The sequence below is a fragment of the Pongo abelii genome, chromosome 4 (genome assembly GCF_028885655.2).
Source record: "Pongo abelii isolate AG06213 chromosome 4, NHGRI_mPonAbe1-v2.0_pri, whole genome shotgun sequence".
Classification (NCBI taxonomy): domain Eukaryota; kingdom Metazoa; phylum Chordata; class Mammalia; order Primates; family Hominidae; genus Pongo; species Pongo abelii.
In genome coordinates, this window is record NC_071989.2 from 143,293,989 (window position 1) to 143,315,202 (window position 21,214).

Genomic DNA, 21,214 nt, shown 5'->3' on the forward strand with positions numbered 1-21,214 from the left:
GTTAACGGTTTTGAAGTTCCAGGCCAAAGCTGACCTTTCACATGTGCTCCGTTCACAGTAGGAATCTCCACTCACTGCTTCCTGTCAGAATGGATTATGGTGACACAGCCCAGGGCCCACTTTGGCTGCAATTAAGTTTTTGATCAGAATTATTTCGTTCACAAACAATCGCATTTGTTAAAATGTTACATCTGCCCTGAGAACCACTGGCTGACTCTCAGTTTATCAGTGTGATGCAAGCATAAGTCTTCATTTGTTTTTCATAAAATGGCAAACCATCTTATACATATTATTTAATTTTATTTTTTTCTTTTGTTGGTTTCTGCCTTTCGTTTCATTGGGTTTGGAAGGAAACTGTGTCTTGAAATTAGTCTGAAGCCGCTTGAAGACTTTGGGAATTTGAATGGAATTGCTTTTGGTGCAGAACAAAATTATCCAGTTGGGAGCCAAGACTCAAATATTATTTCCAAAAATTGTTAGTGGTGGTTCTGTTTCTCACACGAGGAAACGTTTTAGCCTTGTGAGTGTGGGGCTTGAAGCTCTGCTTCTTGGTCTGCAGTGCCTGTAGCTGCCATGCCTACGATGTCACTGCCTTTTGGTATTTATCATAAGGCATGTCTCCAGATCCGTCACTGTTGCCATCGACTTTGGTGCCAGAAGTGAAACCAGTCCTGCTTCAGTAGACTTGCCTCTCATGCCTCTTTGCCTTCCTTTTAGAAGTCATTTTCTCACTAAGGAACAGCAGCAGAGACACTGAAGGAACCTTTTCTCTGAATGACCATTTTTTGTTTATAAAATGATGTGGGTATTGGTGGAACTTTTGAGTTTTGTAGCTGATTTTCACTAACTGACTAGGGTGTCTTCTCACCCTTTTGTGACCTTCCTATTCTGGAGGAGAATCTGTGTGCTTGGGAGTTTTATGTGTTGGGTGGGGTACTTTGGGAACACAGGATTAGAGTTTGGATTAGAGTTTGACTTAGAATGGAAATTAACCTTTGACTTAATTGTGTGTGAGAGTGGAGAAGGGGGAGGGGATAGAGTTAGGAGGCTGTGAAGTTAGGAATGCTTGAATGCTGTCTGAGAGGTTTAGAAATTTTAATTACTTTAAAAAAATATATACTTAGAATACTGTTAAAGGAATTTTTACCAGGTTTTAAAATATTGCATTAAAACTCAAACTATTTCCCATTTGTTTTGACGTAACCAAACTCATTTATTACTAACTCATAAAGTTGCAAGGGGCAAAAGAAAGGTGTTTTACAAAAAACCTTTTTAGCTATAATTTTTTAAGCTTTTTATAAAGTAGGGCCTAGCTGCACATTTAAAATCCAAAGACTTTACTTAAATGGGATAATGTAAGTACTGGTTATATTAATACAGCCTTCGTATTGTCAGATTTGTGAGCACGCATAAATCTATTTTCTTAAATCTATTATTATAATTGTTTTTTACTCTTTTAAAAATCATATTTGGAATATACCTGACTATACTTACTATTTAAAGGAAATATATTTAAAGAAAATATTGAATAGTATTATATTTTGAAAGAAAACCCCAACATGTAACCTTCCAAAAATAGACATTCCTAAGGTACTGTCATCATTCAGTACTGTGCTGTCTTCCTTCTTAAAAAGTGGTACACAGAAAGAAGGTGCAGAATTTGTATCTTATTACAAGCTCATGTTAATGTAGTCATTTTTTATTTTCAGGTTTTGATGTTTTGTTGTTTTTTTTTTTTGAGATTCTGAAGTTTTTAGAAGTTTGTATTTATAACTTTTTAAGCCCATGTAATGCATATGGGGCATCTGCTGGGCCATAGGAGGAATCTTCCCTTTTGGAGGTTGTTTTTAGGGAAATCGGAAGTAGTCAGTAGAAAGAATGGTGCATAGTGCCCCTGTCTGTTCAAAAAAACCAGAGGCTCCTAAAATCCTGTGTAGCATCTACCATGTACAGACAACCTCCATTCTTAAAACTTTAAATGCATCTAAGGAAGGGACAGCCTTCTGCCTGCAATGAGCAACAGCTTCACATGAGACACCCAAGAAGGTTCAAAAATAGTCTTTCTGGAAAGGCTGATACAGACATCTGTGACTTGGGATCTGCCTCACAGTATATGAAACTGAAAGATAGATTGGACACTTAACTACCTTAAAGTTTTACTAGAGCTTGTAAAGACACTTCTGAGGTCCCAAACAGGTCCTTTATGCCAGACAGAGTCCTCTAGATTCTTTCCCAACCACCATGAAAAACTAGCCCTCTCTTCCTAAACAATGTAATTGCTGGTGTAAGGAGACCCCCACTCTGTAATATGAAATTTTCTTTTTTTTTTAATCACCAGGAACATGGCACTTTTTTCCTTATGTTGGCCATCAGGTCACACAGTGGGAAGAACTCCACCTATCATTGGTCCACCCACATCTTCCCGTTATGGGAAGGCTGAGGCTGAGAGGGAGAAGTAACTCTCCCAGGCGAGAGAGCTAGACCTGCACCCAGGTACACCTTCCTTTCTCTATCTGTGGACTTCCGATGTCACAGGACTATTTGAGTAATTTTCCATTATATTCTGCATGGCCCAGAGAGATTTATAGTTAAAGCAGAGTACCACTCTTGTAAATAAAATGAAATCAAACTCTAACAATTGTAAGGCATGATTTTCCACGCCTCCGGGGTTTAGGGCAAGTAACTGCTGCCGTCCCTGCTGGCTCCAACCCTGTTGGTCTCCTGAGGCCTGGTTCTCTGGGTTGTACATTTCTTTTAGAACCACCCCAGTTTATTTCTGACCTTGCACCCATACCCCATAGTCATGGTGCAGCATATTTTTTTTTTTTTTTTTTTTTTTTTAATAACCCTGGATGTGCAGGTGGTGGTATTTCCTAAGGTTTCACTAAAGAATGTATCTCAGAACACCAGAGTAGGAATGGCTCCCAAGTTTGCACTGGGTGCTTGAGGTAAGATTAGGCAGACCCAGAGGGTAGTGGAGACTTTGACCTCATTATGAAACTCTTTAAATATCACAATTTTGAAAACATAAGATATGAGTTATTTCAGAGCAGTACTCTGTTCTCTAGGCACTAAAGATAGAAATGAATGAAGCTCTTTTATCCTGACTTCTCAGCCTCCTCACCATCCCTTGATGAGTGGCCCTCTTTTGGACAAGTGCAGGAGCTGACTGTGGAGGTTGAGTGTCGTGTCCACAGACACATATGACAGGAAGAAGTATTTTGAGCATAAGAACTTGGTTCCTGGCTGGGCATGGTGGCTCACGCCTGTAATCCCAGCACTTTGGAAGGCCAAGGAGGGCGGATCATGAGGTCGAGACCATCCTGGCCAACACGGTGAAATCTCATCTCTACTAAAAGTACAAAAATTAGCGTAGTGGTACATGCCTGTAATCCCAGCTACTCGGGAGGCTGAGGCAGGAGAATCGCTTGAACCAGGGAGATGGAGGTTGCAGTGAGCCAAGATCACGCCACTGCACTCGAGCCTGGGCAATAGAGCGAGAGTCCATCTCAAAAAAAAAAAAAAAAAAGAACTTGGTTCCTGAGAAGTCTACTTTGAAGATCTTTCCACAGCACACACTGCCTGCACCTTGGAGGATTTGATGATGATATCCTTGCCATTTCAGTTTTGGTAGGTAGATTATTTGTTCTGACAGGTTTAATTGTCATTGTTTTGGCACACTAGACTGTTAATACCTGAATTAATTGGTTGCTTTAATAGGTGTTCAGCTAAAAGAGGACTTTATCATATTATGTAATGTTTCCACTGGGAGTTGAAAAAAGGGATTTTAAAAAACCTTTTCATTTATTCCATAAATTCCCAAGTATAGAATTGCTCTTCTAATTTTGCCCCTGAAATTGCGATGTATATTGGTAGAGAGTTCAAAGAATCTTTATATTCAGAAGGCCTGGCTTTTAAAAGATATATTTGGTATACATGTCTCTCTTCCACATGAAACCATAAAACGGTTTCTAAAAGAGACAGTTACTCGCTGTATGTGAGACTGTGAAGCTTCTAAAAATAAGTAAAGAAAACCATGGTGCCACATGGAGAATGAGTAGGATGTTTTAATAGTATGAAGTGATTCAGGATACACAAATGAATATTATAACAATTTTGGAAAAAAGGGCACAGGGAAAAAAACTACATAATAATTTTTTCTTTTTCTAAAACCTGTTATACTTTATCTCTTATGATTACATTTAAAAAATAAGATTATAGGGGCCGGGTGCGGTGGTTCACGCCTGTAATCCCAGCACTTTGGGAGGCCGGGGCGGGCGGATCACGAGGTCAGGAGATTGAGACCATCCTGGCTAACATGGTGAAAGCCCGTCTCTACAAAAAAAGTACCAAAAAAAAAAAAAAAAAAAAGATTAGCCAGGCGTGGTGGCGGGTGCCTGTAGTCCCAGCTACTTGTGGGGCTGAGGCAGGAGAATGGCGTGAACCCGGGAGGTGGAGCTTGCAGTGAGCCGAGATCGCGCCACTGCACTCTAGCTTGGGCAACAGAGCAAGGCTCTGTCTCAAACAAACAAACAAACAAACAAAAAAAAGATTGTAGGAAACTTATTTTTGCTAAAATTTACTTTTAAGTAAAAGAAAAAAAAATGGACAAAGTATAATCTGACATCAGGGATTTGTACCTAAACATGCACACATGGAGGCTTTGGAGCTGGACATAGGGGACTTGAATTTGCATCCCAGCCTCACTTTTTATGAGGTGCATGACTCTGGGCAAGTGATTTAACCCCTCAGAGCCTCAGTTCTCTTCTCTGTAAAATAGGAATGATAAACCTGTTCACAGGGCTGCAGTAAGTACCTAGTCCAGAGCAGTTATTTTATAAATGCTCATTATATTTTCCCCTCCTCTTCTTCGTCCCTAGAACTGAATGATGAGAATCAGTGGTCAGAGTAATGGCGCTGAGATACACTCAGATCCATAGTCAGCAGGAATCAAGTTATGTTCAGAAGGTACTACTTGATCAGAAAAGAGGCTATTCAGGTGTTGCCATTGAAATGATGAAAGTAAAAAAGTAATTTATGATTAATACCAAAATAGAAGGTAATCAGAGATATCCTGTTCCTTGTGTATACTAGATGATAATATTATTATTAGTTTTAAATTTGAACATTACTGTGTATGTGAGGGCACTGTGCTGTGTGACTGGTTCATATCATCTCATCTTACCTAGATGGAAATGCAGCCCAGCCAAGTCATATAGCTTGCTCAAGGTCTGGGTTGAGAGCCCAGGTTTTGGATTCCTGGTCTGATGCTCTTTCCATCATATTGCACTGTTTCTGATACAGTAAATGTATTTTTAAAATGTCTTATTCCTTTGCAAATCAAATACATAAATAAATTAACTATCATTTATTAATTTCCTTATTGATGGACATTTAGAGTCTTTCTGATGGTTTTTATTACAGTCAGTTCTGTAACAAGCATCTTGTGTCTCCTTGTGCATAAGTGTAAGAGTTTCCATACGGCATAAATCTAGAAATGGAATTGCTGGGATAACTTCTGGTACATGGATTAATAAAAATGAAAAACCAGGATTGTGAGAAGGTCTGGGCTTGATGACATTCACATCATAGCCCAGGGACAGGCTCTTTGTCATCAGAAAACCCCTTCCATTCATAAGGTCATAGAAAATATGGCGACCGAAGCACTTGTGACTTCGGAGCAGTGTGATCTGATTTTGAAGTGGTTTTGAAAACTGGGGACAGTATACATAAGGTGCAAAGATCATGGAAACATGAATTAGCAAGTGGGGCCTCAGTCTAGGTAACGAGTGCTTTAGGACAAAAAAGAATCACTTTAAAGGAAAAGTCACTGTTGATAGCATTCAGAATGCCACCAGTATTGCAGATTTGTAATCTATTACTTTAAACTTTTACAAATGCTCATGGTGTAAAGTTCAGACCCAAGTTCCTGAATGTCTGTTGCCTGAAAAGAATACTTCAAAATTATATTTTCCCTTTAATTTCCTGAATCAAAAGGCTCCAGGTTGTGACAGAAATGTCACTACTTGCTGTCTCCATTCCTGTACAGAGACCCACAAGAGACTGAAAAATGGTGTTGGTCAAGTTGTCTTAGGTTCTGTGCCTTCCGGGACCAGTAGGAATGCAGTGTGGACTGCAGTTGGAGCTGGGGTTGGGGAGCAAATGCCTGGTCTGCTAGTACTGTCTCATCCACTTGTGTTTTAGTAATCTCATTGCTTTCAGTGGAGGGATCCTATTTTACACTGATCTTTATGGGCAAAGATAATTATATATATTTGCCTGGGTAAGCAAATTGATAAACTTGTAACAAAGTGTATCAGACCATTTCTTTGGCAGGACCTACTAGAACAGTTTGTGAAGCAGAGCTGTTTCCAGTGGAGCATGAAAAGCTTTGAAAATTCTCAGCAACAGCAGAAAGCAATATTTGAAACCACCCTTAAAAAATTGTTTTCCTCTTCCCCAACCAAGTTTATAAAAATTTGCTCAGACAGGCGTTTTGTTTTGACTTAAAATATTTTCAGTGAATTGTTATCTGCCGAATGCACATGTGTTCCTGCACTTTTTCTTTCACGATTGAAACTTTAAACCCTTCACTTAAGTTCCCCTAAAAACCTCCCTGTGCCTAGTAAGGTTTTGCATATGTGAGGAGGGTGAAGGTATTTGGACCTTGGAGAAACCTTGCAATTTGAAATCTGCCTATGCAGTTGTACACCAGAAATGAACATGGTCAATGCCATATTGTGCTCTTTGTCTTTTTCTTCTACCAAGATTCCTCACCCCTAAGAGGCTTTGGTTAACATAGGCATTTCGGTTTGGTTAATCTGATCAAGAGTGCCTGTGAGCATGGCATGAGGCATGATTGAAGCAGTTATAAAAATTTGGCTCAGAGTAAGCCCTATAATTTGTTTTAAAGAATTACCTCTTCAGTGACATAAAAAAAAAAAAAAAAAAAACCAAAACCCAAAAACAACAACCAAAAGACTGTGGTTTATAACACCACACCTGGTCCAGATTGTACTGGATGAATCCATATTTGCTTCGCCGTAAATGATTTTGAGGGTGGAATTCTTGGATTGTTTTCTATCTTATAAACCCTTGACATTGTACTGGTACCTGTATGCTCACAAACCTTCTGACATGGGAAAGACCAGCTCAGTCTCCCACTGAAATGTAGGTTGGCTGCATTTATTCTGCATGTTCCTAGAATGAGGAAATGATATGACAATAAACAGAAATGCCCTTGCTGAAGAGAGAAGGGAAGCTGGTGTTTATCTGGTCAGGTGGTTTAGATTAGCTGTGATGCAGCTCTGTATTATGTTACTTTAAATCATTGTGTCCCAACAGGACATAAATTATGAAGATTGTTACAGTATGTTTCATCCTATGTAAGATCAACAAATTGGAATAATTTTTTATAGGAAAATCACAGTGCTTTTGGCAAGGCTATTGAAGCCTTTAATTTGACTTGAGTATGTCTCAAATATTATTGCTTAATATATAAAGTATGATTTGCATAAGGTATGAAATAATAAACTTTTAAAAACAAAAGGGAAGAATTTCCCTGTAGCAGTTGCATCAAATGGCAGCACACTCCTGTTCCAGCAGTGTGCTTTTTTTGCCCTGATGGTTTAGAGCCAGTTGCATGACTTTCCTCTGATGGGATTGCAAATGAGCTGAGCAGTCTTTGCAGAGATGGAGCTTTGCTATGTGCTGCCTGCCTGTCAACCCTACCTGCACAGAGAAGGTGATTGCTCTGTGGTGGAACAGAATGGGAGCCTGCTCTGAGGAGGAGAAAACAAATGATCTTGTTTATATACACTCAGGAAAACAAACCATTTTTCTTTCTTTCAGGATATTGTGAATTACATATCTAAAAAAAGCCAACCTCTCCAGAAACTTCCTAGATCAACAGCTGAAGTTAAGATAATTTATATAGAAATGCGGAAAAATTTGACTTAAGAATTTATTATTTTAAATGTTTTCTCTCTTCATTGCTATTTTCTGAGTTACTAGCATAATTTGTGAATTTTTGACACAGAGACTTAAAATTTTTCATTTATATTCAAGATGCAGCTAAGTTTGGCTACACAGAACAAATTTTCTAGATTTTAAAAAAGTGGCATAAAATTACTTTATGTATGATTCAAGCAAATTGGAACTGCTTCAGTGTCCCAAAGAAGCACATTTTCTGTGCAAAGCACTCTGTGCATTTTTGTGAGACCTCCTCACACCCAATAGTGATGTTAAGAAGTAGCAGAGCCTCAAATTTACAGACTAGTAGAGGCAAGAGAGGTTTAGGATTTGCTCAAGGCCATAGAATGAGACATAGCTAGGATTAGCATTTTTCAGGATATGAGGATACCACCCACCAGACTTTGTCTTCGATACCAAAAATAGGGTTTAAGTGCTAAGCTTACTTTACTTTCTTTGTGGCTATAAGCCCTGGTATTTTTCTTTAACAAATAATTAAAATTATTATTAAATAAATAAATAAGATTGTTTAAAACACAAAAACAAAAAATCCCTACTTTCCGTCTATAAGGGTAGGAATGTTTCTCTCCTTAAGCCTACCCTTATAGGTTGGGTAGGCTTAAGGAGAGAAAAATAACAGGTTGAAGATAAATCCTGAATATATTTGTGGTTTCCTTCAGCTCGATGTCTGAAGACTCTCACAGGTTCAGGGACTATTCCAAGTTTGCAACCTGTGTGTGGATTTTGAAACAAATACAGACAACTTATGAGACGGTTTCTTTGCTGGGCTTCTTGCTTGACACAGTTTTCTGAAACATGGCTCTGGCAGACTTTTTTCTTCCATGGACACATTGCTGCCGTTTATCACTGGAGTTCTTCTGTGGAGTTATCAGGAGCTAGTATTTGGATGATGTACTTTTCTTGCAGAAAATATTAGCAAATGTTGCAGAAACTGTGCTTTAAAAACTTTTAAAAAGGGAATGGATTCCCAGTTTAAAAATAAGCAAAAGAAAAGATAAACATGATTTCATTGATGGTGTGCAACTGCTTTAGACCATCAGATATTTTGTGATGTGAAATGGGATGATACTCTATTTTACAAAATGTGTACTGCTTATAGAAAATGTATTTACTATACCACTAAACCAAACTTAGGTGTTGCTTTGTTTCCTTAAAACATTTTTTGAGTCGCTGTGGCTGCCCCACAGATGATGGGGGAGTGGGCATTCTTTCTGCCCAGAGCACTTGTTCTCTTCCTCCACCCTTTTGGTTGTTATTGTAGCATCTTGACTTTCAGCTTAGCACATCCCAATTTGAGCAGAAGCCCTTTTGCCTTCTCTCTCTTTAAAACTAGATCCATATAAATTATTTTTATTACAGTAATAGGGCAAGATAGTTTCGTGTCATATATAAACTGGAATTATATAGTGTTAGTAGTAGTTATGTCTCTTGAAAGGAACCAGTTGATTATAAAGAAGAAAAGTTAGGGAGTAGTAGACTGTCATTTTGCATGCTACTAAAAAAAAAAAAAATTTTTTTTTTTTTTTTGAGACGGAGTTTTGCTCTTGTTGCCCAGGCTGGAGTTCCATAGCGTGATAACGGCTCATTGCAACCCCCGCCTCCTGGGTTCAAGCGATTCTCCTGCCTCAGCCTCCGGAGTAGCTGGGATTACAGGCATGTGCCACCACACCTGGCTAATTTTGTGTTTTTAGTAGAGACGGGGTTTACTCCATGTTGGTCAGGCTGGTCTCAAACCCCCGACCTCAGGTAATCCGCCTGCCTTGGTCTCCCAAAGTGCTGGGATTACAGCCATCGCACCCGGCCTCAATTTTTTTTTTTTTTGAGACAGAGTCTTGCTCTGTCGCCCAGGCTGGAGTGCAGCGGCGCAGTCTCGGCTCACTGCAAGCTCCACCTCCCGGGTTCACGCCATTCTCCTGCCTCAGCCTCCCGAGTAGGTGGCACTATGGGTGCCCGCCACCACACCCGGCTAATTTTTTGTATTTTTAGTAGAGACGTGGTTTCACGGTGTTAGCCAGGATTGTCTTGATTTCCTGACCTCGTGATCCACCCGCCTCGGCCTCCCAAAGTGCTGAGATTACAGATGTGAGCCACTGCGCCCGGCCCCCTGTCCTCAATTTTTAAAAATATATTTGGCCAGGTACTTTGTGTATCTTAGTGGTTCGGAAGCACAAAGTTGAAGCCTATGGTCATTTTTTTTTATATGAAGTAGGATTTTTTATAATTTTATAATGATGACAGTACCAAGGAGCTTAAATTCAATTTTTAAAAGGATTGCTAAAACAAAACTAACTAAACTTTGGTAATCTTTGCAATACCTCTCACCTCATAAGACTCTGAAAGCCAACAAATAAGGATTATCAGCAGATTAGGGAAGAAAACCTCCAACAGGACTTTTCTGAGGCAGCTGATTGGCAATAATGAACAGCCCCAGTGAACTGCAAAGCATCACAAGTTATTTTGACACTAGGGAACTCTGGTAAGGGGCTTCTCTTGTGGTGGTTTTAAAACCAGTGCTTCGGTTTGCTTTAGGAGAAAAGAATGGGTAGAAAACTGGTGAATGTGCTAATTCAAAACTGAAAGATTGTGAGAAATTTAAGAAAGAGCAAATCAGACTGGGCAATTGGTCTGTCCAATAGTAGCTGATGAAGATATGGCGAAATAAATTTAAACTTAGGTGCAGAGGAATTCGGAAACAAGTAGTGTCTCTTCAGGGAAAAGATACTCATAGCTAGTGATCACCTTGGCCAGAATGTCTTTTTGGTATACATCAGTTGTGTGAACTCTATCTAGTTAGAGAACTTTCACTAAAAATGAAACAGAAATGAAGGGCCCTTTGGTAAAATCGTGTGTAGAGGTTTTTTTTGTGGATGTAAACCCTGCCACCTGGAGAAGAGTGGATTTATATTAGTATACTCCTATCTAAGAGGAGTTTTCCTAGCCTGGGAATTCAGTAGAAATTTACTGATGTATTGTAAGTCCTAATTCTGCAAAAGAAAGTTGTTTTGCACCTTGCTTTTTCATTTAACAGTATATGTTAAAGATGGTACCATGTCATTAGCTAAAGAGTTGCCATATTTTTTCAATTGGCTGTGTAGGCTATTACGGCAATTGCCAAGAATAGTGACTTGAATTTTTTTTTTTTTTAAAGGCTCTAAAATGCTCCAGTATGAAAACAGCTTTTGAAAGCAGTGTTTAAAAGTGAGCATGCTATCTCACAGGTGTTGACCTGTTCAGTGACATTTAAAAAATGTACTTATTACCATGAGCTAAGGGGGACTCATTTCGTCTGGGGCCTGGAAGAGCAGGCAGCTTTTTCAGTAGCTTGTGGATGTTGTCTTCAGTGCCTGGAGAAGCCAGTTTTAATTTCATAGTTGGATATTCTTGGCCTGAGTTATTGGAAATGTTGAGCTCTGTGGCGGATCAAGTAGATGGCAGGTAGACTAGTGGCTTAGGATTGGTGGAAGTTGTGTCTGCCCCCAGACACACAAGGGACTGCACAGGGAATGGTCCTCAAGCAGGCCTTTAGCCCCACTTCCTCAGGGAGACATGAGTCACCTGCTTGGCTGAGATGCTCGCTGACAGATTGCCAGTTCCGCAAGGAAATCTTCCCGTGCCGACACCCACTCAGAGAAACAGTGCTAAAGATGTTTCTGGTTTTCTGAGCCTTGTAAAGGTGAATTTCTTTGGCCTTCAAATTGGTCTTCTGCTAGGTTTGGAAAGGAATTCTTCCTTTCCAGGCCACAGACACTATAATATCAAAGTGTTGTTGATGATGATAATAATCACTAGCATTAACTGAGTTCTTAATAGAGTGCCAGGCATACTGTAAAGTATATTACATGAATTAGCTCCTTTTACGTATGGGGAAACTGAAACTTGTTTCAAAAGTTAAGTAACTTTTCTGAGGTCATACAGCTAGTGAATAGCAGAGCTAGGAACTGAACTCAGTTGACCAGTGTGCTCAAAATATGTCTGACAGTCCAGAGAAGAAAATCATGGATCAAACACATCTTTGGTTGGATCTGTTCCTCACAATTTAGTTGAGAATATTCTTGTGTTGCCTACAATTAAAATCTGATGTTTCCTTTGCGACGGCTAGAACAGTTAACAGTGTTCCACGTGAAAGTCTTGGTGAGACATGTAATCATGTTCTGTGGCAAAGAACGCCTTTACTTGGTGCACTAGACAGTGTTTATGTGATTGATAAGTCACCAACACCAGGGGAAGGTCCTGTCCTGTGACATGTGCGTGCTTGGCAATGATCTTGCCTTGCATTTTCCTTAATAATTTTCATTATTTTTAATTAAAGTTGAAGAAGTGCAGACTCTAGCTGAAATTAAGGTAGGTTGTGTTGCCGGAATCTGGTAATTACTTTAATTGATCACAAGATAGTTTCCTTGATCACCAATTAGAGTAAATTGCTGATCATGTTTCAAGACGTGAAGAAATGCCCAAACTGATTTATGTAATAGTGTTTTCATTTCTAATCAGACATAAATATCATTTCCTTCCATAGCAATTGTGTTTTATAAAAGAAGGGTTATAGGCCTACAAACATAATGGTGATTCATAAACAATAGACATCTAATTCATTGAATTAGTAAAGGAAGTATTTAGAGGCTTAATGGAGATTGTACTGGGGAAATTACTTTGGAGTAGCTGGTGCTCATTTTCTTAGTGGGAGATATGTTCTTTTTTAGTGCATAATTAAAATAGTCTATAATCAAAATATAAAAGGCAGCTGATTTAAAGAATGTATATCAAAGAGAATTGCTCTGAGTAATGGAAGATTTGTATTGTAAATATGTGCTAGAAGTCTTAGAACTTTAATAAATCATACATGTTGTTTGACTGAAGCTGTATTTTAAATTCAGGGTGCTGTTAAACATTTCACAGATTGATGCAGGATTTTTGTCTTGGTTTTGTGCATCTGATAGTCTTTCATAGTTTCATGGAATAAAATGAAACAAAAGGAACTTTAAGAAAAATTAAAGTTCCCAAAGAATACTTGATTTGGGGTTCATGGAAAAATCTTTAATTGCTGATGGTTTGGAGATTTCCAAATGACAAACTTCATTGGCCCAATTTACTGTGATTGTATTGCTTACATTCCTTAAAATGGTAGAGTGACTTAAAAAGTCATACTTCATCATACATTCATTGACTTGTTCATAAAATGTTTGTAATTTGCAATAGAGGAAAGACTGAAACTATTATCAGCCATTATATGTTATTTGTTGGCCATATGTTTGTTTGAAATGGCCGTGGCTCAACAGAACATGGCTCATAGGCAAACTATGCTGTAAATTGGCACTAAAAACCCACCTAAACAGGTAGGCATATGTTAAGAAGTTAACATGAGCCAAAATATTTTAATATGAACCAGGTTATGTACATTAAAGGATTCCAGCTCCCTTTACAGTGGGAACTTCATTTGCATGTTGTTCATTTTTTCCCAAACTAATTTTTAAAAAATAGATCAGGTATACACATGGTACAAATTCAAAAGGTACCAAAGAATGTAGGAAGTCTTCCTGTTTGTGATTCTCAACCATCCAGTTCCCACTCTCCACTCTCCTCATCATTCACCATTGCTCCCATCATTCTTGTATATCCCTCCAGAGATATTAACGCATACACAAGCATGTAATTTCTTTTCTTTCCTTTTTATATGCTTCATGAACTATTGTTATGCATATATTTTTTTTCATTTAGTAATGTATCTTAGAGGTACTTCCATGTCAGAGGATAAATGGTTTCCTTGTTCTGCTTAATGGCTGCATAGTATTCCAGTGTGTAAATGTACCATAATCTTTCTAATCAGTTCCCTATTGATGGAGATTTTGCTGTTTCAAGTCTATAGCTATTACAGGCAGTGCTGCAATGACCTTTCTTGTAATTTATGAGTGTGTCTGCAGCACAAATTCCTAGAAGTAGAATTGTTTGGTCTAAAGGCATGGACATTTTCAGTTTTGACAGATATTGTCAGATTGCCTTCCATGATGATTATATCAACTTATATTCACCAGCAGCATGTGAGAATACCTTTTCTTCTATATCCTCACCAACAGAATATTAGCAAATATTTTGATCTTTTTCAAGCTAATAGGTTTAACTTAGTTTTTAATATGTATTTACCATGATTGAGATTGAGCAGTTATGTTTCAGAACCATTTGAATTTCTTTTCTGTTATCTATTATGTCCTTTGCTCATTTAAAAAATGGTGGTTGGTCTCCTTATTAATATGTAGGAGCTTTTTATATGCTAAGGAAGTATATACTGCAAATATAATTTGTTGTTTATCTTTTGATTTTGTTTGTTGGATTTTATTACCATACAGAAAAAATTTTTTTGCCTGTCTTCTTCCTGTAGTACAGAAAAAAATTTTTAGTGTAGTAAGATTTATCTATTTCTTAGTAGTAGTTTTTTAAAGTTTTCGGGAAATAGAATTTATAAATTTCTTGTTAAGTTACTCTTAGATTGTTTTTCAGTGCCATTTTAAATGATATCTTTTCTTCGGTATATTTTCTAATTGGTTATTGTTTGTATGAGAAGCTGTTGACTTTTTTTTTTTGGTCTTATTCTTGACTTTAGTGGGAATTCTAGTGTTTCCCTATAAAGAATGATGCTAACAAAAATGATGCTGCCTTTGGACTGAGAATATATTCTATCATATTAAGGAAGGGTGCATCTATTCCTATCTGTCAGCATTCCAGAGAATGTTGTCAGTACTATTTCTGCTTTTTGGAATTGATTGAGATTTTCTTTGTGGACTAATATATGTTTAATTTCTGTGAATGTTTGATGAGTGCTTTAAAAGTGTTATTCTCAGTTTTTAGAGTTTAAAGTATAGCAATTAGCTCTACCTTTAAAATTATGTTTGTTTGTTTAATCTGTCATGGGTTAAGAGATGTAAGTTAGGCTAAGTGCAGTGGCACATGCCTGTAATCCTGCCACTTACAGGTTTAGAGGCTGAGGTGGAAAGAGTACTCGAGGCCAGGAGTTCAAGACCAGGCTGGGCAACGTAACAAGACCCCATTTCTACAAAAATTTAAAAAAATTAGCCAAGCATAATGGCACTTGCCTGTAGTCCTAGCTACTTGGGAGGCTGAGATAGGATGGATCCCTTGAGCCCAGGAGTTCAAGGTTGCAGTAAGCTATATTCATGCCACTGCATTCCAACCTGGGAGACAGAGCGAGACCCTGTCTCTTAAAAAAAAAAAAAAGTGAATTAAAGTCTCCAACTATAAATGTTTCTTTCTATTTATTCCTATATTTCCTACATGGGCTTATTCAATGCCATGTTATTATTTGTAGTGTAGATATTTGTAATTATTTAATCTTCATTGGTGGATGCAAATTTATAAATGCAAATTACCCGCTTCAGGACTTTCAATGTTTTGCCCTAAATTAGCCTGTTCAATATAATTTATTAACAAGTTTTTTTTTTGCATTTGCCTATGTGCTTTTATTTTTAATGATTGAATTTTGCTTTGTGATCCAGTGTGAAAGTTTTCTCTTTATTTTGATTGGTTGGATTTATGTTCTTTACATTTATTGATTGCACAGATGAGTTTAGTCTTATAAAACATGGCGGAACCAAAATACTTTTTTCTTCCTTATTTTAAATTATGATATGGACTGTGTTTTCTTTGTTTCATTTTAATTATGTTTTTCTTTACTTAACTGGGAATGTTTATATTTTTATTTTGATTCTTGTGGATACTATTATAACTATATATAGGTATATAATTTGATAGTACCTTATGGATAATATAGTATATCATCTACATATATAATACCTATATATAGTATTATATACATATATATGTACTATTATGTATAGTATCTACAAGATCCTATAAAATTATATACCTATAATTTTACATAGAAAATACAGTCTTCTATTTCTGGCTGGGCATTGTGGCTCACACCTGTAATCACAGCACTTTGGAAGGCCGAGGTGGGCGGATCACTTGAGGTCAGGAGTTCAAGACCAGCTGGGCCAACATGGCAAAATCCTGTCTCTACTAAAAATACAAAAACAAAAATTAGCCGTGTGCGGTGGCACGTGCCTATAATCCTAGCTACTCGGGAGGCTGAGGCGGGAGAATTGCTTGAACCTGGGAGGCGGAGGTTGCAGTGAGCTGAGATTGTGCCACTGCACTCCAGCCTGGGCGACAGAGTGAGACTCCATCTTAATAACAACAACAAAAAAAGAAAATATAGTCCTCTATTTCTTTATATAGCATTTGTGGTCCCCCCACAAAGCAATATTGAAATAATATTTTCTCCTACTTTTTGTTCACTGTTTAATTTTAGTTTATATTATTTTTCAGTCCTAGTGCTTATGTTTAATTAATTAATCAGATACAGAGTCTTGCTCTGTCACCCAGGTTGGCGTGCAGTGGAGTATGATCATAGCTCACTGCAGCCTCAGATTGCTGGGCTCGACGGATCCCCCAACCTCAACCTCCCGAGAAGCTAGGACTACAGGTGCATGCCACCATGCCTAGCTAATTTTTAAAATTTTTTTTGTAGATATAGGGTCTCACTATGTTTCCCAAGCTGGTCTTGAGCTTCTAGCCTCAAGCAATTCTTCGACCTTGGATTCCCAAAGCGCTGGGATTACAGGCATGAACCACTGTGCCCAGCCTTAGTACTTAAGTTTTACGCATTTAAGTATACTTACGTCTCTAACTTGATCTTTCATCTTTCAAATATTTTGTTTACTTTTATATACCTTCCTCATCTTGTCCTTTCTCTTTTAAACTCCTTTAATAGTTTATAACATTTGCATTCCATTCTGTAACTGTAATTCACACAGTTGTTTTAAATGTATTCCTAGAACTGAATGAATATATTGCTTACTGCTAATACCTTTGGTATAGTTTCTCCATTCATCTCTTAGTTACTTATAGTTCATCCTTTAATAGTTTCCTCAAGAAGGATGAGTGATAATTATTCCCTGACTTATTGTATTTCTAAAATATCTGTCTTTTGCATTTATTTTTGAATAGTAGCTTAGCTGGGTATAAAATTCCTGGTTTTCAACTTTCATTTCTTAAAGTTTTTGTAGGTATTGCCCCTCTGACTTCTAATGTTGAATGTTGGTATGTGAATGTTTAAAGTCAGCAGAATCTTTTTTTTTTTGAGACAGAGTTTTGCTCTGTCACCCAGGCTGGAGTGCAGTGGTGCAATCTTGGCTCACTGCAACCTCTGCCTCCTGGGTTCAAGTGATTCTCCTGCCTCAGCCTCCCGAGTAGCTGTGAGTACAGGTGCGTACTGCCACATCCAGCTAATTTTTGTGTTTTTAGTAGAGATGGGGTTTCGCCATGTTGGCCAGGCTGGTCTCTAACTCCTGACCTCAAGTGATCTGCCTGCCTCGGCTTCCCAAAGTGCTGGGATTACAGGCGTGAGCCACTGCGTCTGGCCAGATTCTTTTCATCCTTATAGATGAATTGATCTTTTTGATTAGATGCCAGAAGGATTTTTTAATCTTCCGAGTTTAACTTTGCTACAGTATATATATATATGATTGAATTCTTACAATTTATAGATTTAAACCCTTTTTATTTTGGAAAACTTATTTATTTTTTTTTTTATTTTTATCCCCAAGTATTCTGAGTCATAGAAAGTTTTCTTAAATTACACCCTAATTTTGGGGGTTTTGTATTTTTGTTCAGTTAAGTAGCAACAATGGTTTTTTTTTGTTTTTTTTTTTTTTTGAGATGGAGTCTTGCTCTGTTGCCAGGCTGGAGTGCAGTGGCACAATCTTGGCTCACTGCAACTTCTGCCTCCTGGGTTCAAGTGATTCTCCTGCCTCAGCCTCCCGAGTAGCTGGGACTACAGGCACATGCCACCATGCCCAGCCAATTTTTGTATTTTTAGTAGAAATGGGGTTTCACCATGTTGGCCAGGATGGTCTCGATCTCTTGACCTCAGGTGATCTGCCCTCCTCGGCCTCCGAAAGTGCTGGGATAACAGTCATGAGCCACCATGCCCGGCCAACAGTGATCTTTATGTTAGATCTCCTTTGTTTGTCCTTACATTTATTCTTTTCTAGTTATTCTAAACTCATGTTGATTTCTATTTCATTTTGCCCATTTTCTGGATCCTGTCCTCTGGGGTCTCTTACTGGGTTGTTAGTGGTGTCTATTCTGCTTCTGGCTGTTTCTAGCTTTCCTGTATTTTAGTTAGCTCAAAGCCTTTAGATTCCAGCTGGAATCCCGTAAGCAAGTAGCTAAGACTGTAAAAAGAAATCTTTGAAAGAAGGAGCAGATGCTTTTCACCATCTGCTAAGTCAGCTGTTTGGCATTGTATCTTCTTCATTGTATTCCAGATAATCAAACTTTCAGTTTGAGTTTTGCCTTTTTTCTCTCTTATTCAGTCATCTAAATTCCTTGGAGTAGTTCTTTGAGTGTATATTTTGAAAGAAGTTTTTAATTTGTGGATTTAAAAATACATGTTTTGGGGATTGGTTGGTTCTGTTATATGGAAGAAGAATTATGGAATTTTTTTTTTTTTGCTTCCAGAGCAGATTGAGTATTATTTTCCCCAAGGAAGAATTAAGAATAAATCCTGTGTAAATGGTTTATCAGGCTTTGTAGTATTTTATTAAATGCAAATATTGTGTGACAGTTGAAGGGAAATATGCAAAGCTGAGGAAAATACAAATTTGAGGGTGTTTTAATGTGTCATAAAAGTTTTTTAATTGTATGTAGATGCTTTTTCTTTGATCAGTATGCCTCTTAGGCTGTGGCTGTGTTTCCTTTCAAGCCTTATATCTGTGATGGAGTAGATTTTGCTACTATACTGATGGCATGCCAGTGGTCGAAGATTTGAGGACCACTTCTGTGTTCTGATCATCCACTTGATCCACTAGGCTAATGGGAAATGGCAAGGAATTGTAGGCATCACTTTAGACATTTTAGAATGACATGGTTCAAAGAAATTGTGGCCACAGGATGTAAGAACTTGGGCAGTGACTGTGCACTCATAATTTCTTGCCATTAAGCTGCTTTCCCCAGTCAGTGTGCATCAGGATGTTACCCCACAGTGTATTATCTGTTCGTTTGCTGTACATGTGTGAGTCTCTATTCATGACAACTGGAAAAAGGAAAGAGCCATTCTTCTGGGAGACAGCAACTAGAATCTTAGATTCTCAAGCCTATGGAGAGCTTTTCACCACTCATTGTGTTTTGTAAGGTTTACCTTGTGTAGTTTGGTCAGAAGCAGTAGTGACAGCAGTATGTGCCATTATCGATCTCTTATTCTGTACCAAGTGCTGTGCTAAGTACCTTTATATACCTTATCTCATTGTTTATTAGAATGTAATCACATGACTTTTAAAATTATTATCTCCATTTTACTGATAAGAAAACTGAGAGGGCCAGGCATGGTGGCTCACGCCTATATTCCCAGCACTTTGGGAGGCTGAGGCAGGTGGATCACGAGGTCAGGAGTCCAAGACCAGCCTGGCCAAGATAGTGAAACCCTGTCTCTACTAAAACTACAAAAATTAGCCAGGCGTAGTGGCAGGTGCCTGTAATCCCAGCTGCTCAGGATGCTGAGGAGAATCGCCTGAACCCGGGAGGCAAAGGCTGCCGTGAGCCAAGATCGTCCCACTGCACTCCAGCCTGGGCAGCAGAGTGAGACTGTCTCAAAAAGAAAAAAGAAACTGAGACTCATAGTTAAATTGCATGATAATTAAGTGGTAAAATCAGGATTTGAATCCAGGACTCTCTGGCTCAAAAGGCCATGCCCTTAACAATTGCATTGCTGTCTATCAGTGATGTTGATTAGCGTTGTACATCTTTTAATGCTAAACAAGAATAAGGCATTATAGGCAGAGTAGAAATTCTCCTTATACGTAGTTTAATGTGGGTTAACTCTATGTTTGAATAATTAGAACAGACTTTCATGGCTGGGCATGGTGGCATGCGCCTGTAGTCCCAGCTACTTGGGAGGCTGAGGCAGAAGGATCCCTTGAGTGATCCCTTGAGCTCAGGAGGTTGAGGCTGCAGTGAGCTATGATTGTGCCTGTGAATGGCCCCTGCATTCCACCAGCCTAGGCAACATAGTGAGACCCTGTCTCTATAAAAACAAAAACCAGGCTTTTGTCCCTTCCCTTCACATAATTTAGAGAATCAGATTATGAGATGAGAAGGGCTGGGAAAGTGAATATTGTTTTTCCACAGATAATTCCATACATGGTTAAATGGATTTTGCTTGAAATCCATTCTCCCTTTTCCTATAGGGAAAACCTTCAGGCCTTAAATGTCAACATGGAAATCTTTATCCCAAGTAAAATTGGCTCCGAGAGAGGTACCATAGTGAATGATATAGAATTGTTTAAAATGGCATCTTCTGTATTTCTCACTGTTAACTAGGAAATACACACTTAGGTCATTTGGTGATCCCAAAAACATAGCTCGACTAACATCATATTGGTTTTTCTGGATAGGGGTAATGAAGTTAAATATTTGTTTACATGGGTGTAATGGGTATTGCCCTGTGAATGCCACTCTAACTTTGTAATTCATGTGCCATTACCCTAAGAGTCTTACCAAGTATTTGTGCATTCTGGAACAACAGAGACAGACTCTGCTATTGTTTGCAGTTACCTTCATAAAAAATTGAAAACAAACAAAAAAGTGAGTTTTTTCCCTCTTCTTAAGACAAATTTGCCTTCTGCTTAACAAAATTGTTTCCACTCCCCGTGCGGTGTAAAGACAGAGCCCCGTCAGTCCACACTTAGCTGTGTGACTGGTTTGCGGCCCTCTGCTCGTTTCCTGGCTTGCCTTCTACCCTGAGGTGGGTGCACTGTCACCTTGAAATGGCAGTGCAGGGCAGTAGCAGGAAGAACCCAAGCAGGCAGGCTGGGCTTCTGTTTCACTCTAGGTGCCAATAGTCTTTGATTTGTTCCTGTCCTGCCTGGGAGGTAAGATGAAGAAGTTGTTCATTTCTGCTGGTGCTTTTGCTTAAGACACCCTCAGGAGACCTTTTTCCATAGTCTTGTGGGTTGCCTTAGTTAGCAACCCAATCACTAGAAACAAAAGGAACAGTGCTGCAAGAAAAGTGGCTCCTGATATTTGGAGCCAGGTAGTGAGACCCAGAGCACTGGGTTGAAGGGAAATTATTCCCGTGCTATTTTGTAGAGTCTTGTCCTGAGGACAATTAAATAGTCCAGACGGGTCACTGGGTGAGACCAATTTCCTG

At 38.5% G+C, this 21,214-nt stretch overlaps 1 protein-coding gene across 2 annotated transcripts in view; it reads left to right on the top strand.

The window, feature by feature from the left end:
- The window catches only part of PCBD2 (pterin-4 alpha-carbinolamine dehydratase 2), a 60,434-nt gene that overhangs the window by 27,863 nt on the left and 11,357 nt on the right, over positions 1-21,214 (top strand). The window lies entirely within an intron of this gene.